Source organism: Etheostoma cragini, chromosome 19 (genome assembly GCF_013103735.1).
Source record: "Etheostoma cragini isolate CJK2018 chromosome 19, CSU_Ecrag_1.0, whole genome shotgun sequence".
NCBI classification, from domain to species: Eukaryota; Metazoa; Chordata; class Actinopteri; order Perciformes; family Percidae; genus Etheostoma; species Etheostoma cragini.
Genome location: NC_048425.1, coordinates 10,247,158 through 10,259,487, shown reverse-complemented (window position 1 = coordinate 10,259,487; position 12,330 = coordinate 10,247,158). Strand labels below are relative to the sequence as shown.

Here is a 12,330-nt window from a genome sequence, read left to right as displayed (position 1 = left end):
GAAAAGACAACACAAGCAGAGCGTGACTTAGCACAAAACAAGACACAGCACAGAACCAAAAAAGATTACCAACAAACAAAGCACAAAGCAGAACATATTGCGAGGCAAAACAACAGAGCATAGAGTACTACGATTAGAAAAGACACAGCTGGTGTGAGCAATAAAAACAGACGAAACATTAGAGAGCATTTAACTCTCAGCATGGATATGCAACCCACACACAGCCTATACTTCGGTTGTGTACGAGCGTTTTATGTATTTGGTAGCTTGAGTCCAACTAGCAGTTATATTGGAATAATTGTCTGAAGTTTAAACCTGCCAACCTTAAAGCAGTTGCAATAGATTGTTTTTATATAACTTCTAAAAGTACACAGAGAAGGTCATAAGAACACCATATGGCCAGAAGGTGTATAAAGCAGGAATAATAAAAAATATTAATCTCCTTCATGCCCACTGCAGCCTCTTACCCTCTCAGGTGGCATCATAAATCCTCCTGCTCCACCTGAGTCCTCTGGGTGGCATAAAAAGGACAGCTACACATGTAAATCCTCTCCTTTATACCCTGTGTCCCTCCTCCTCTTCCGCCCCGGTGTCCTCTTCTTCTCAGCGGAGCACTGGCTCTCAGTGTGACGGCCACATCTGTGAGGGCCCAGAGTGGTTGTGACATGGCGGGATAGCAGCCGTTCCCCGCTGTCTGGGAGCATTAGCTCTCCTTCTTCAGGCTCCGAGCCCCACCATACCTGCCTTCTGTATAGGCTCTGCTCCACATCACAGGGCAGACTGGGCCACTATGGACTTTGTATTACATAATGAGCAATGTCAATAATGCACTGATGATGATGATGATGATGAAGATGATGATAATCATTATTAATAATGAACAAAGCTGCTAGGCCAGCACTCACAATGAACGTTTCGGGCAGCGGCCTTCCTCAGCGTGTGCACAGGCAATCACAAACAACACTCCACACACAGGTGGGTTTAATTACACAACCGATACTGCACAGGTGGAGGAAATCATCCACAACTAGCCCTTCAATCCGATTAAAACTGGCAATAAACTGTCAAATTGGATTGCTGTCCTAGTAGCTTTATTTAGGATTCTTCCCTTTTAGGATCCAGCACCCAGCCTTTTAAAGTATCTAAGTGAGCTGAGCACATCCAGTCCTATTTTTTTATAAATTGACAGTTGTTAAAATGTTTGTGTGTAGGTATTCACTATCAACAAACAATGATATGATGATGTGTGTTTATTAATTTTCAGCAATGTTATGTCATATAGAATACGTTTATAAATGTTGTTAGATAATTTATATTTGTCGATGGTTAACACTGCAAACACCTATGAACAGCATATGAAAATTGTATGGCTTACTAAATATAAATTGCAACTAATGCTTCTACTAATAAGTTAATGATTAGTAATAGGTTTATACATTTCACGTAATATTAATTTGGACCTAGATTTGTTTTTGGTGATCTATCAAAAGATTTGTACACTGATTACAGCTATCTTAATAATGTTAATAGATGGTTAACAAAGTATGTATTAACTATTAACAAGGTATTATAATCATCAGTTCCAACTTTATGACGGCTAACAAAGTGTTTATTCCCTGTTTATAAACAATTTGTTAATCACTAACAAATGCTCAACATATAGAATTGTGTGAAGTGAGCAACAATAAACTTTTAATTCAATTTGTTGTTAGTTAAAGGCAAAATGACTATGAACTTCAATTTTACAGTAATCATTACATTCCAAAATGAACAGCATTTTTTCAGCCATATGGGAACGGTGTGAAAGCAGCGCTAAAATGTACCTGGAGGTGCTACTTCCTCTTTGTTTTAACTGAAATCAACTTCCACACTAATGTGAGAAATTGTCACTGTACACAAACACGACTATTGCCAGGAAGACTAGCAGCCCCCCCCCCCCCCACACACACACACCCGTCCACACTGCATTATGCACACTGTGGACTGTTTTGTTTAAGGCCACCAAGCAGCAAGCAGAGCAACAACAGACATTATACAGACGACTGATATCACTTCTGTCTGTTGTGTCGGCTGAATAGATTGCTTTTTTTTCTGACTGGATCTCAATGTGTGTCTCACGTCCAGCTTTTTTTCTGTAAAAGGCGTATACATTTTGTAAAAACAACCCAATTTTTCAGATAGAATTGAGATGGATTTTGCTTATTGGCCTGTTTTGGATGTGCACACTATGATAATACGGTTATTTTGGACTTCACTCAAGCCAGATGATGGATGTTTGCCCATGGTGTATGAATCCAGTCATCAATGTTCAACTTGCATGTGATGAGAGTATGTATTGTACCCCATCAATACCAAAAAGAGAAAAAGATCAAATTGAAAACATTATTTTTGTCTCCAAATAGCCCCATGAGTAATGTCTGTTATTTATAAATAGAACTTAATTAGTTAGCTCAACAAGCTCAATCTGTAAAAAATACTCCAAACCAAACTGAAGCTATCATGCAACAGATATCATACTTTATTTTTTCAATCTAAAATAACTTGACTGTGGTTGTGGCTACACTGCAAATCATTGTTAATATTTCCTTCAATGAGATCCCGTGTTTAATTAAGTGTGTATTCCTTAACATTAATTTAGACACATTTGAGTGAAATGCTTAAATTTAATTATCACTGCCACGTTACAGGTGTCATTGTTGCAAGTTAACGCCTGTGAAGTAATATTTGTTGCGATGCTAATGAAGTGAGTATACACATCAAAGTTCTGCTGTTGAGGTATGTAGCACCATCAAACTCAGGTGGCAACTCATAGCTGCTTAAGATGATGAAGCAAAGCGACACAAATGCATTATCGTAGTGGAATGGAGTGTTAGTCTTTTAGATTATCATTTCATTGTCACTGCATGAGCAACTACACAACGTGTGTAAATATGAATCCAAATTAATTCAAAGTGTTAATTTTAGTCTACCAAAAAAATTGGACAGCTGGTTTTCAAGAGGAAAGAAGCTCTGTTAGTACTGTATGCTTTTCTCTTCTGTTTGCCTCTTACAGCCATTAAGACCTATTGTCCCTGACATGGTAACTGTGAAGTGCGCTTGCAAACCAATTCCCACTTGTTCCGCAACCGCCTTCTCTTTATCACATTGATGAGCAATCGCTATGATAAAAACAGCCTGACCTTTGCTTTTATAGACCATATGCGGTGTGGGGGAAAAAATGGCATTGTGTGTTTCCTCTAACTAACACGGGTACTGAAGAAAAATCCAACAGCCCTCAGAATAAATGGCTGTAAAAGGCCTTTTGTAGTACTTGCGTGTGTGTATTTTGGTATGGGTACCTTTATCCAGAAGTTCAATTTGAACTTTCACGCACCATAAATAGCCATCACACGGACATTGTGAACTTGTGAGATTGTGGAAAAGACAGCTCTTGCATGAAAAGGACGACCCCAGAACAGATGGGACGCTTTGCTCTGCTGACAAAGCCCAAGGCCTAAGACCAGACTCCATCATGATGACCAGTCCACCGTGGATTCCACAACAAAAATAGCAAGTAAATCTTGACTGGCTCAGATCCAAACATCTAATTATTCCGCGTCAGGGAAAGCCTCTCCTCTTCCAAGCCTTGCTTTATTTGAAAAATTTGAACAAGCCAAACAGGAAATGTGCCTTCATTTCCAGAGGCAACCATGAGCCAAGATTGAACGCCATTTTAATGAGCTTTCGCAATGAGGTGCCACCTGTTTTATCCAGATAATTGGATGATTGGCCACCCTTAAACGACCCCTGCTTGGCAAGCAATCTTTCTTTCCTTCTCCCTCTCTGTCACATGCTGTACCACTCCCAAGAATAACCATAACCAATGCATGTAGAAAGCATATTGTTACTGAAAAGACTAAAATGATGATGAGAAAACTGAAAGCAGACTGCAGAAAACCCATTCAGCTTTTATTTGCAGACATTAGTCTTGCTTGCTACTGTAAACCTTTCAAGCTCCATGCAAACAGCTCATGCTGAACTTGAATTTTTTTTCTTAGAACCGCAGCAAGAATAAGAAGTTAGAGTCTCCCTGAATGCGTTACAGACAGCTGTTGCTATGGTTTTGGTTCACCAGTGTATGTAGCTACCTAATCTACTTTATTTTAATAATGGCACCATGCGATACTTGGTCTCAATTATAGCAAATTTAGAAACTTCACAGTTCCCTGATAGCTTTAACAATAACCTTACAGATTTCAATGTCGTAATGAATCCATTTGCTGTAGAGCAGACACTGGACTTCCCGCTGAGACAATTCCCACGATAATATCCATTTCACAGTGCAATACTGAACACCAAGGACTATGATGGACTTGATAATTTCATTATTTCACTCATACTGCAGACATAGCCAGCTGATGCTCTGGCCATTGGTGCAAATTAAGTCAATTTCAACCTCCTTGTATTGCTCCTGGTGGGTCATTGAGCAGAGACCTTGGAGAGGGACATGTCTTACTGGCACTTTTAGATGCAAAGAGACCAGGATCAGGATTTTGCCCTTATCGCAAAAACATTGAGCTGTTTGAAAGTTAAAGGTGCTCTATGCGATGTTGGGTGATGTCACTTCTTGTTGACTTCTTGCTGTGTCAAACAAAACGGAGGTAAGCCCGCCCTTCCCTCCTCCTCACAGATATGTATCACAAATTGTCAAGTGGAATAATACAATCATTCTTAGAATATCTTCTCTGGCTAAAATCCCATCATCATCATAGGAACAGGAAAATGTGCGATACTCCCCAGATGAGACAAATGGACTGACTAACAGCTGAACTGATGGTTGGGATAAGAAGGAGACAAAGATATGGCATAAGGTGTGCTAAGAGCATGTATTAAACTGCAGGGAAAGATAAATCTGTCTGTCTGTGTGTATTTTTGTACTCATAATTGTTTGTTTAAGCTTGTGTGAAATATCTGAACCTAAGAGCTGTGTGTATGAGTGTGTGTGTGTGTGTGTGTGTGTGTGTGTGTGGAGTGTGGGGGGGGGGTCAGATTTAGCTGGGTAATTGAGTGCTTAATCCCATCAAAGACTGCTTCATGCCGTCCGCCTCTCCCATAATCTGCCCATAATTACACACTCCCGGCATCACACACACACACACACACACACACACAACGTTAAGCTTGTACATATGACAAGTAAGACATACACACATACACTGCCTCGTTCAACCTTAAACACAGTTCATCTTAAGGTTATTGATTGTTTTGTTTTGCCCCCATGGTAACTGAAATCACACACGTTTTTGTGGACAATTACACAACATTTGGCTCATTCCTGAAAGTCATGATTAGCACTTGTCTTCATGTCAACATGCGTATCTTTTAGTAAAGTTACAGTGGATCAGAGGACAGCTGTTTTTTACTCGTACTGTATCTGAATATATGATATGTAAATGTGTGCATGAAGACCCTCCAAAATCAAATCAGATTATCTTCTATGTACGTGAAACTTCATGTGCAAGTAGAAAGTTTCCATCTAGTTGATGAAACAATGTCTGTCTACTAGTGTTTGCATGACCTACTATAAACGTCAAGATTAATATCTTTCTTTAAAATATCATTCCAGTCACTCACTTGTTGTGACTTTGTCATACTCACACTGCAGGGACAAATCTATTCAAGTCCGTATTTGGTTTCAGGTTGTCCACGGAGACACAAAACCATTCGTCTGTCACAGTATGATATATATGCTACACAGTGTGTGAAACACACTCTTAACCTGTGGGTCAGTGCAGTGAATCCCAGCGCTGACACATCTTTGATCAAGCTACAAAATGGCTCCAACAAGATTGTTGTCCCACATAAATCCTAAGTGGTCCAGGTAAGCCAAGGAGGAGACAGAGAAGGAGTAGGAAGACTACTATGGCCATGTTAGACCGACATGGCCATAGTTCTAATGCTAGTAAATAATATGGTAAATACTGACACTTTTATTCCTGAACACTCCCGTCTGTCTGGCCCAGGGATGGAAAACAAACACTTGTGAAGTGTAAAAGGGAGAGGGAGGGTGATGAACCAGCATGGCAGCAGATTGGAAATGCAGACTTGTGACTACAGAAGCAACCTGGTTTGAGTCCCAAGCCATCTTGGGAAAATGTGGTAGTTGAAGGTGAGTATGTAGAATTCTGTCTGCACTCTCAATTACCATCACTGTGCCTATGAGCAAAGAATTTAATCCACCCAATTGCTACAGCAGAGCTGCAGGCGGCTAATAGTCAGTCCCTCCAGGATTTAGCAGGGGTGCTTGAGGGACTGACTAGTAGATGACTATGATATGAATACACATCATGGTGTTTTTATGTGGTAGAGTAGGCACACATGTACTGAGAAGTTCATGCCTCAACACAGACGTCCAGTGTTTGAATCTGCCTTGTGACAATTTCCCGTCATGTCTTTCCCCTGTCTCTACCCTTTCTCACCTAGCTGTCCTGTGAAATATTAAAGTTGAAAAATCCCCCAAAAATATTCATATTACCGTAAGTCCCACACTGACTGCTGCTGCCTCATACACACTGCCTGCGTTGGCCGTCCGGCAAAAATGAAGCTCTTTCCATACATACTCAGCAGGGCTACGGCAAAAAGTTGAGGCCGACTCAACTTTTGGAGAAACGCCACTTAACGCTGCTTGGCCAATCATGAACGGCAATCAGAGGCGGTGTAAGAGGCCCCTACAGTAAACAGGAAACTTCACAGCCCTATCACTGCAACAACTGCCTTCAAGTGCCATAAAAGATCTATAAATGATCTGACAGAAAACAGTTATTATGAAATGTAAAGTCTACGTGTGCTACACTGAGGGGTTAAAGAACACAACAAGAAGTCCCATAAATGGGCCATTTAAGATACTCCCACACCGCCAGCATACCCTGCGGAAAATCGGATCGCTGTTTCCGCATCTGAACACAGCCTAAGGCAGCGAGCGCTAGTGGCAATAGTATTCATGATCTGAGCGCCTAGTATAAGTCGCAAAAAATCCGAGAAGGGAGAAGGTCTAAGTGGTCGATGTGTATAAAAAAAAAGGGCTTTCATGCCGGTGAGCAAAGTTTGTCACCCGGAAGAAGTTCGGAAAACACAAGACTTTCAGGGACAGAAGCCAAAGAAATAGCCCAAACTACAGAATAAAAAGAGGACAGAATGTCAAAAGGCCTGCCAAAATAAACACCCATCCGTAGCCTCAACCCTACACATAAAGAGACACACAGACACAGACACACAGACACACAGACACACACACACACACACACACACACAGTGGCTAGGTTGACCTCTTGTCTTGCTCAGGTGTCTATCAGCTGAGACAGATAAGGGAGCAGAGGAAGGAGGAGAGAGGAATAGAGGGGGAGGAAGAGAGAGAGGCAACAGACTGCCAGATAGCTGTGTGGCAGAGCAGCGTGGCCTCTGGCACTGTCACCAGCACCGCCACGGCTGCTTCTGTTGTTGTTGCTGTCAGATGATGACAGGACAGACAAAAACAGAGGAATACAAGGGAGGCTTGGGTTAGGGAGGACACTGCTGCTCATTGGATACACTACCTAATACACTAACTAATTCATTCAAGTAGAAATGCTGTCACTTTGCACGTTTTTGTTCCCTAATTAAAAGTGTTCAAGCACCCAAAGGCACCTCTAAATCCAAAAAAATTTCGTCTTACTAATGTTTCACATTTAAGAAATGGCCCTTTAATCTTGTCAGTGAATCCCTATTTTATTATTTAATGCTTGATTACATGTCTTGTCTTGTGTAGTATACTAAATTGATGACTCTGTGTATTTATTATACTTCTACAACTGGCAGTAGAAGTATAATAATGATGAAAGTCTATAAGTGAAGTAGTACACTTTGGTTTGGGAGTACTTTTCTTTAAGCAGGGCCAATTAATCTCTTGGCAATAAACAAACAGACCTCCAGTCTCAGTGAGTGTACTGTCATCAGCTCACAGTGCTGTTATTCAGCAGCCTCCTCCAACCAGCCAAATTGTGTTTCGTTTGGACTATACTGTACTACCGGGCTAACTGCTGAGTGAGAGCCACTGGGTATCCTCCTTTGGACTCTCTAATACCCAGGCTGGACTCTCTCTGTCTCTGCCTCCAGCCAAGGAAGCCAAACGTCTACTTCAGTCTTGTTCCTCTTCCTCTGGTTTATTTGATTCATGTTCCTTGGGCACATACTTGGGGCACATACATAAACAACACTACTATAACTGTACGTGCATACCGCCGCCGACTTAAGCTGTAAAAGAAGCTCAAGGTCAAGGACGCTCGTCAAAAAATACGAGGAAGCTTTTGGCTGCTGTGACGTGGCGGCATTCTATGTTTTATCCTGTTCAACACAAGATTGAAGAAAAAGTTCAATCAGCCGCTACACGGCCAAGACATTGACACTAGAAACCTTTTATAAATCAAATATATAATTTAGGGGTAAAATGATCTGCAAACAGCAAATAAAACTAGTATGTTATGGTTCACGGCTCATTGCGCAATTATTCCCTCTTAGTTAAAAATAACAAAATCATCACGCACTTCACCAACTCACTGGAGACATCACCCAGCTATTTCATCCCCATGCTTCATTTTATTTTAACTGCTCACTAAACACAAAAAAAGTCATATCATAAATGATAGGGAACCCAGCAACAGCAATGATGAGCCTTTCCTCCATTTTCTCTGAATTAATGTTTTGGTACATCGTATGTTATTCTGGAATCAGCCAGCGCGAATGCGTGTATATTCCGGTTGGTTGCTGGTCGTTTGCAGCTGAACCGCGTCATGTCTTTTTACCATAGGTTTGGTCAACCATGAGCTGACCAAACTTCAACTTTCTGTTCGACACTCTGGTCGCCCAACACGGCCAAAACACGATGCCGACTGATTTGCTGCTTCTTGAAAATGAAAGACTTCCTGTAACTCTGAAGCTCAAGTGGGCGGCGGAGTGTATGTACAGTAGAGTGGTCTTGCATTGCACTGTGCCAAAGCTGGAGAAAAGACTTGTAGATTTAAGATGTGTGAAACACTTATTGAGTTTTCATGTAATATATCATATGAGTTAATCTTTATAATTACAAATTACAAACTAGTTTTTCAGAGTTCATCATGTGCAGTGCTCCTCATTCTACTTTATTCTTATTTTTTTCTTAGGTCCCTTGGCATATCATCAATCTTATAAAATGTATTATCAATAATTTCCTAATATATTAACACACTTATGCGTGGAAGTAAAAAAACAAAAACGAAAAACAAATACATTACCATTCCTATACACATTGCCATTCACCTTTTAACATATGTTTATCACCCTACCCATAGAATTGTTTTTATATCTTTGCAGCGTGTAACACCTATTTAGTTCCTCATCTAAAAGACTCTACATGTTTACTCCCTTAGCTGATGTACATATATTTGTTTTACATTGGTTCTAATCTTCATCTATGTGAACATGCACGTTTGACTCAGTTCACAGGGAATAAATAATATACAATATTAATTGAATCAGGCTTTTTTTTGGCACAACATCCAGCCAATGTTTGAAGTAAATTCTCTTCATAATAGGAAAACAATTATCAAGTACAAAGCTCCATGACATTAAACTCTAATAATGTAGATGTGAAATCCAGCTTCCTTCTGTTCTGAAAGTGCTAGGGTTAGGACTATGGAGTATGGAATGTGAGAGCAGTTCGTCCAGTCTCTCCATCACATGTCGATCAGGAGAGACATGTTTACAGATATGCAAATAAGACTTATTGTATAGCTCAATCAAAATACACAAGTGAAAGTCTTCACAAAGTCTTTGGCAATTAGACTCCATTGCTGTACAAATCTTTCATGTATATCTGTAAATAGGGGGAGAGAACCATGAGACCCCCCGATGGAATCTAGACACCGGTGGTGGCGACAAAAGAGCTCAAAGACCAGACCAAACGAGGCTCGGGACCGGTCAGCTGGAGTAGATGAGTGGAGGCGGAAGGGGAGTTGGAGGGTTTCACTCTTTGCCTGCAATGTCAGCTGAATAGAAAAGATTGGGCTTGGCCCTTACCATTTGAGTATGATTCTGATTGGTCAGGAAGGTGAACACTGGAAGGTCCAACAGCTGATTTGAGGCAGGTAGAGCATTGATTAAGAGTGATGTCTTCCTGAAAGGATTTACGCTGAGATACTTTTTGATAGATTTAGTTTTGTTAGTCTCAAAGGGTGGACATTATTTAATCACTGGAAAAATGTTTGCTTATTTGAATCACCGTACTTAAGTACACTTTCATTAACTTTGGCCCATTTGTCATAGGCCATACGCTGCGGTGTGATTTTTAAAACGCTGCTGTCTACTTTTTTCAGTCTTGACAAGCTAATGTTTTTATGTTGCATGTACATTTTTTTCTAAAAAAGTAATAAAAGTACACCAATAAATACAATTATAGTTCTCTTTACACTTTATTTAAAGAAAAATTTAAATGAACCTGGGGGTTAATAACACATGTGTACTGAGTCAACCGTTCTCTGGGATATATTTTCATGCTAATCTATTGTGACCAGCTTTAGTGCAAACCGCTAATTAGCTCATGGTGCTAGTCGTTGGGGCGATAAGAAAAGTAAAAAGAAGTGGCTGTTTCTATACCACTAACAAGGCTCAAAATAGCACCACACTTCCACGGTAACATAATGAGGGTCACTATTTGGACACCAAAGCATTCAGTACTTTGTAAATGTACAGAGAGTTTATGAAAAAGATAGTTTATAAAGACAATAACCGTTCACGTTTGCAGGCAGGCGCCTGTGTACATGAATGTGAAGGCAGGCGGAGAAGTGAATCCTTAGGCTTACTGGCCCACAGGTAAGGTAGCTATCTACAGATATAGTAAAGCTTATCATTCATGTTGTGTAAAGTAAAAAAATAAGTATGTTTAAAATAATGTTGGATTCATGTTAATGTATATTATCAGACATATACTGTATAATATGTATATACTGTACATTTACTGTTTAAATTGTTCATATAACATCAACAATTTGGCGGCCCCCCTGCAGCAACTCTGAGGATCCCGTAGGGGTCCTGGACCCCCTGTTGAAGATCTCTGCTCTAAGGAAACGTAGACAATGTCTCTTTGCAAAATCAAAGTCAACAACGTGAGTCAAGTATGCCTTTAATGTCCGATGAATGGCACAGAAAAGGATAAGAGACATCAGGCTCTGCCCAAAGTGCCCTTAAAATTTTGCTGAAGAACAACACAAGAATTCTTCAGTTAAACTCTCCACTTGTGTGTATCACACCTACAAATGCATGAGTCCATTTGATGTGGTGTTGAGTGTATTTTGCCCCCAGTATGTCCTTCCAGGTAGCACGGCAATGGTTATGTTTAGGGTCAAGGGCAGGGTTAGCTGCCTGGAAGGCGACGTTGGAGGCAAAACACACCATTGAGCATACGACGTGGGGATGCGTGCATTAATGTTATTCCCATTAGCTGTAGTTACACTTGGCTGGTTAGCAGTGTACGCCTATGACCGGTTCCATCTTCCGTTTAAGTATCACAGCTTTGTGTTTCTCATACCAGCTGTCACAGGGTGTTTAGTAAGCCAGAACCCAACAGACAACTATATTCTCCTTGTTTTACTGCTGGAACACTTTTGACAGAGGTGACCCTTCTGAGTGATGACAGTGACATTTTATCACAATGTCTTCTATTTGACTTGCTGCTGTAGAAGGGGTGAATGTATGCATGGCTCGACATGCTGTGACTATTTTAAGCAAGATGATATTTGAAGATTTGATGAGGATTTCAGTGTCAACAGAGTTTTTCTTTTCCAGGAAAAATGACATGGAGCTAATCCTGCAGTGAGACAGACAGTAAGAGTTTTATCCTTGGTTTTAGAGGAATAACACTGTCCCTACACACACACACACACAGTCAGAGACAGACAGACGCACACACACACACACACACACACACAAACAAACACAAACAGCAAATGGATACCACAGAAGTGGAAATCATCTGACATAATTACTGTAAATGCCATAATTGCTATTAGATTGACAGATAAGATGTTACAACACACACACTCCTCTGCACATATGTGCAATGCACACACTGTTTCACCCCATCCGACTGCATGCAACAGATTGATAATTTATTCAGTAATACAAGCATCACCAATATTTTGCAACCTGACTGGATTTAGCAGCTTTGGGTAAATTACAGTAGAGGATGTAAATAGGTAATCCTCAATTTTTTTTTAACCCGCAGTAACTCTAACAGTGTCCCGGTCTGGGGTTCCTCATTAATGTGTGATAAGTGATACTTGT

General features: G+C 40.5%; 1 long non-coding RNA gene across 1 annotated transcript; it reads left to right on the top strand.

Moving 5' to 3' along the window:
* Positions 1-4,308: 4,308 nt before the first annotated feature.
* Positions 4,309-10,741, top strand: LOC117934895. The gene is made up of 3 exons (XR_004654596.1): positions 4,309-4,319; positions 10,005-10,011; positions 10,471-10,741. It is a non-coding gene; the product is annotated as an uncharacterized LOC117934895 (long non-coding RNA).
* Positions 10,742-12,330: the final 1,589 nt, after the last annotated feature.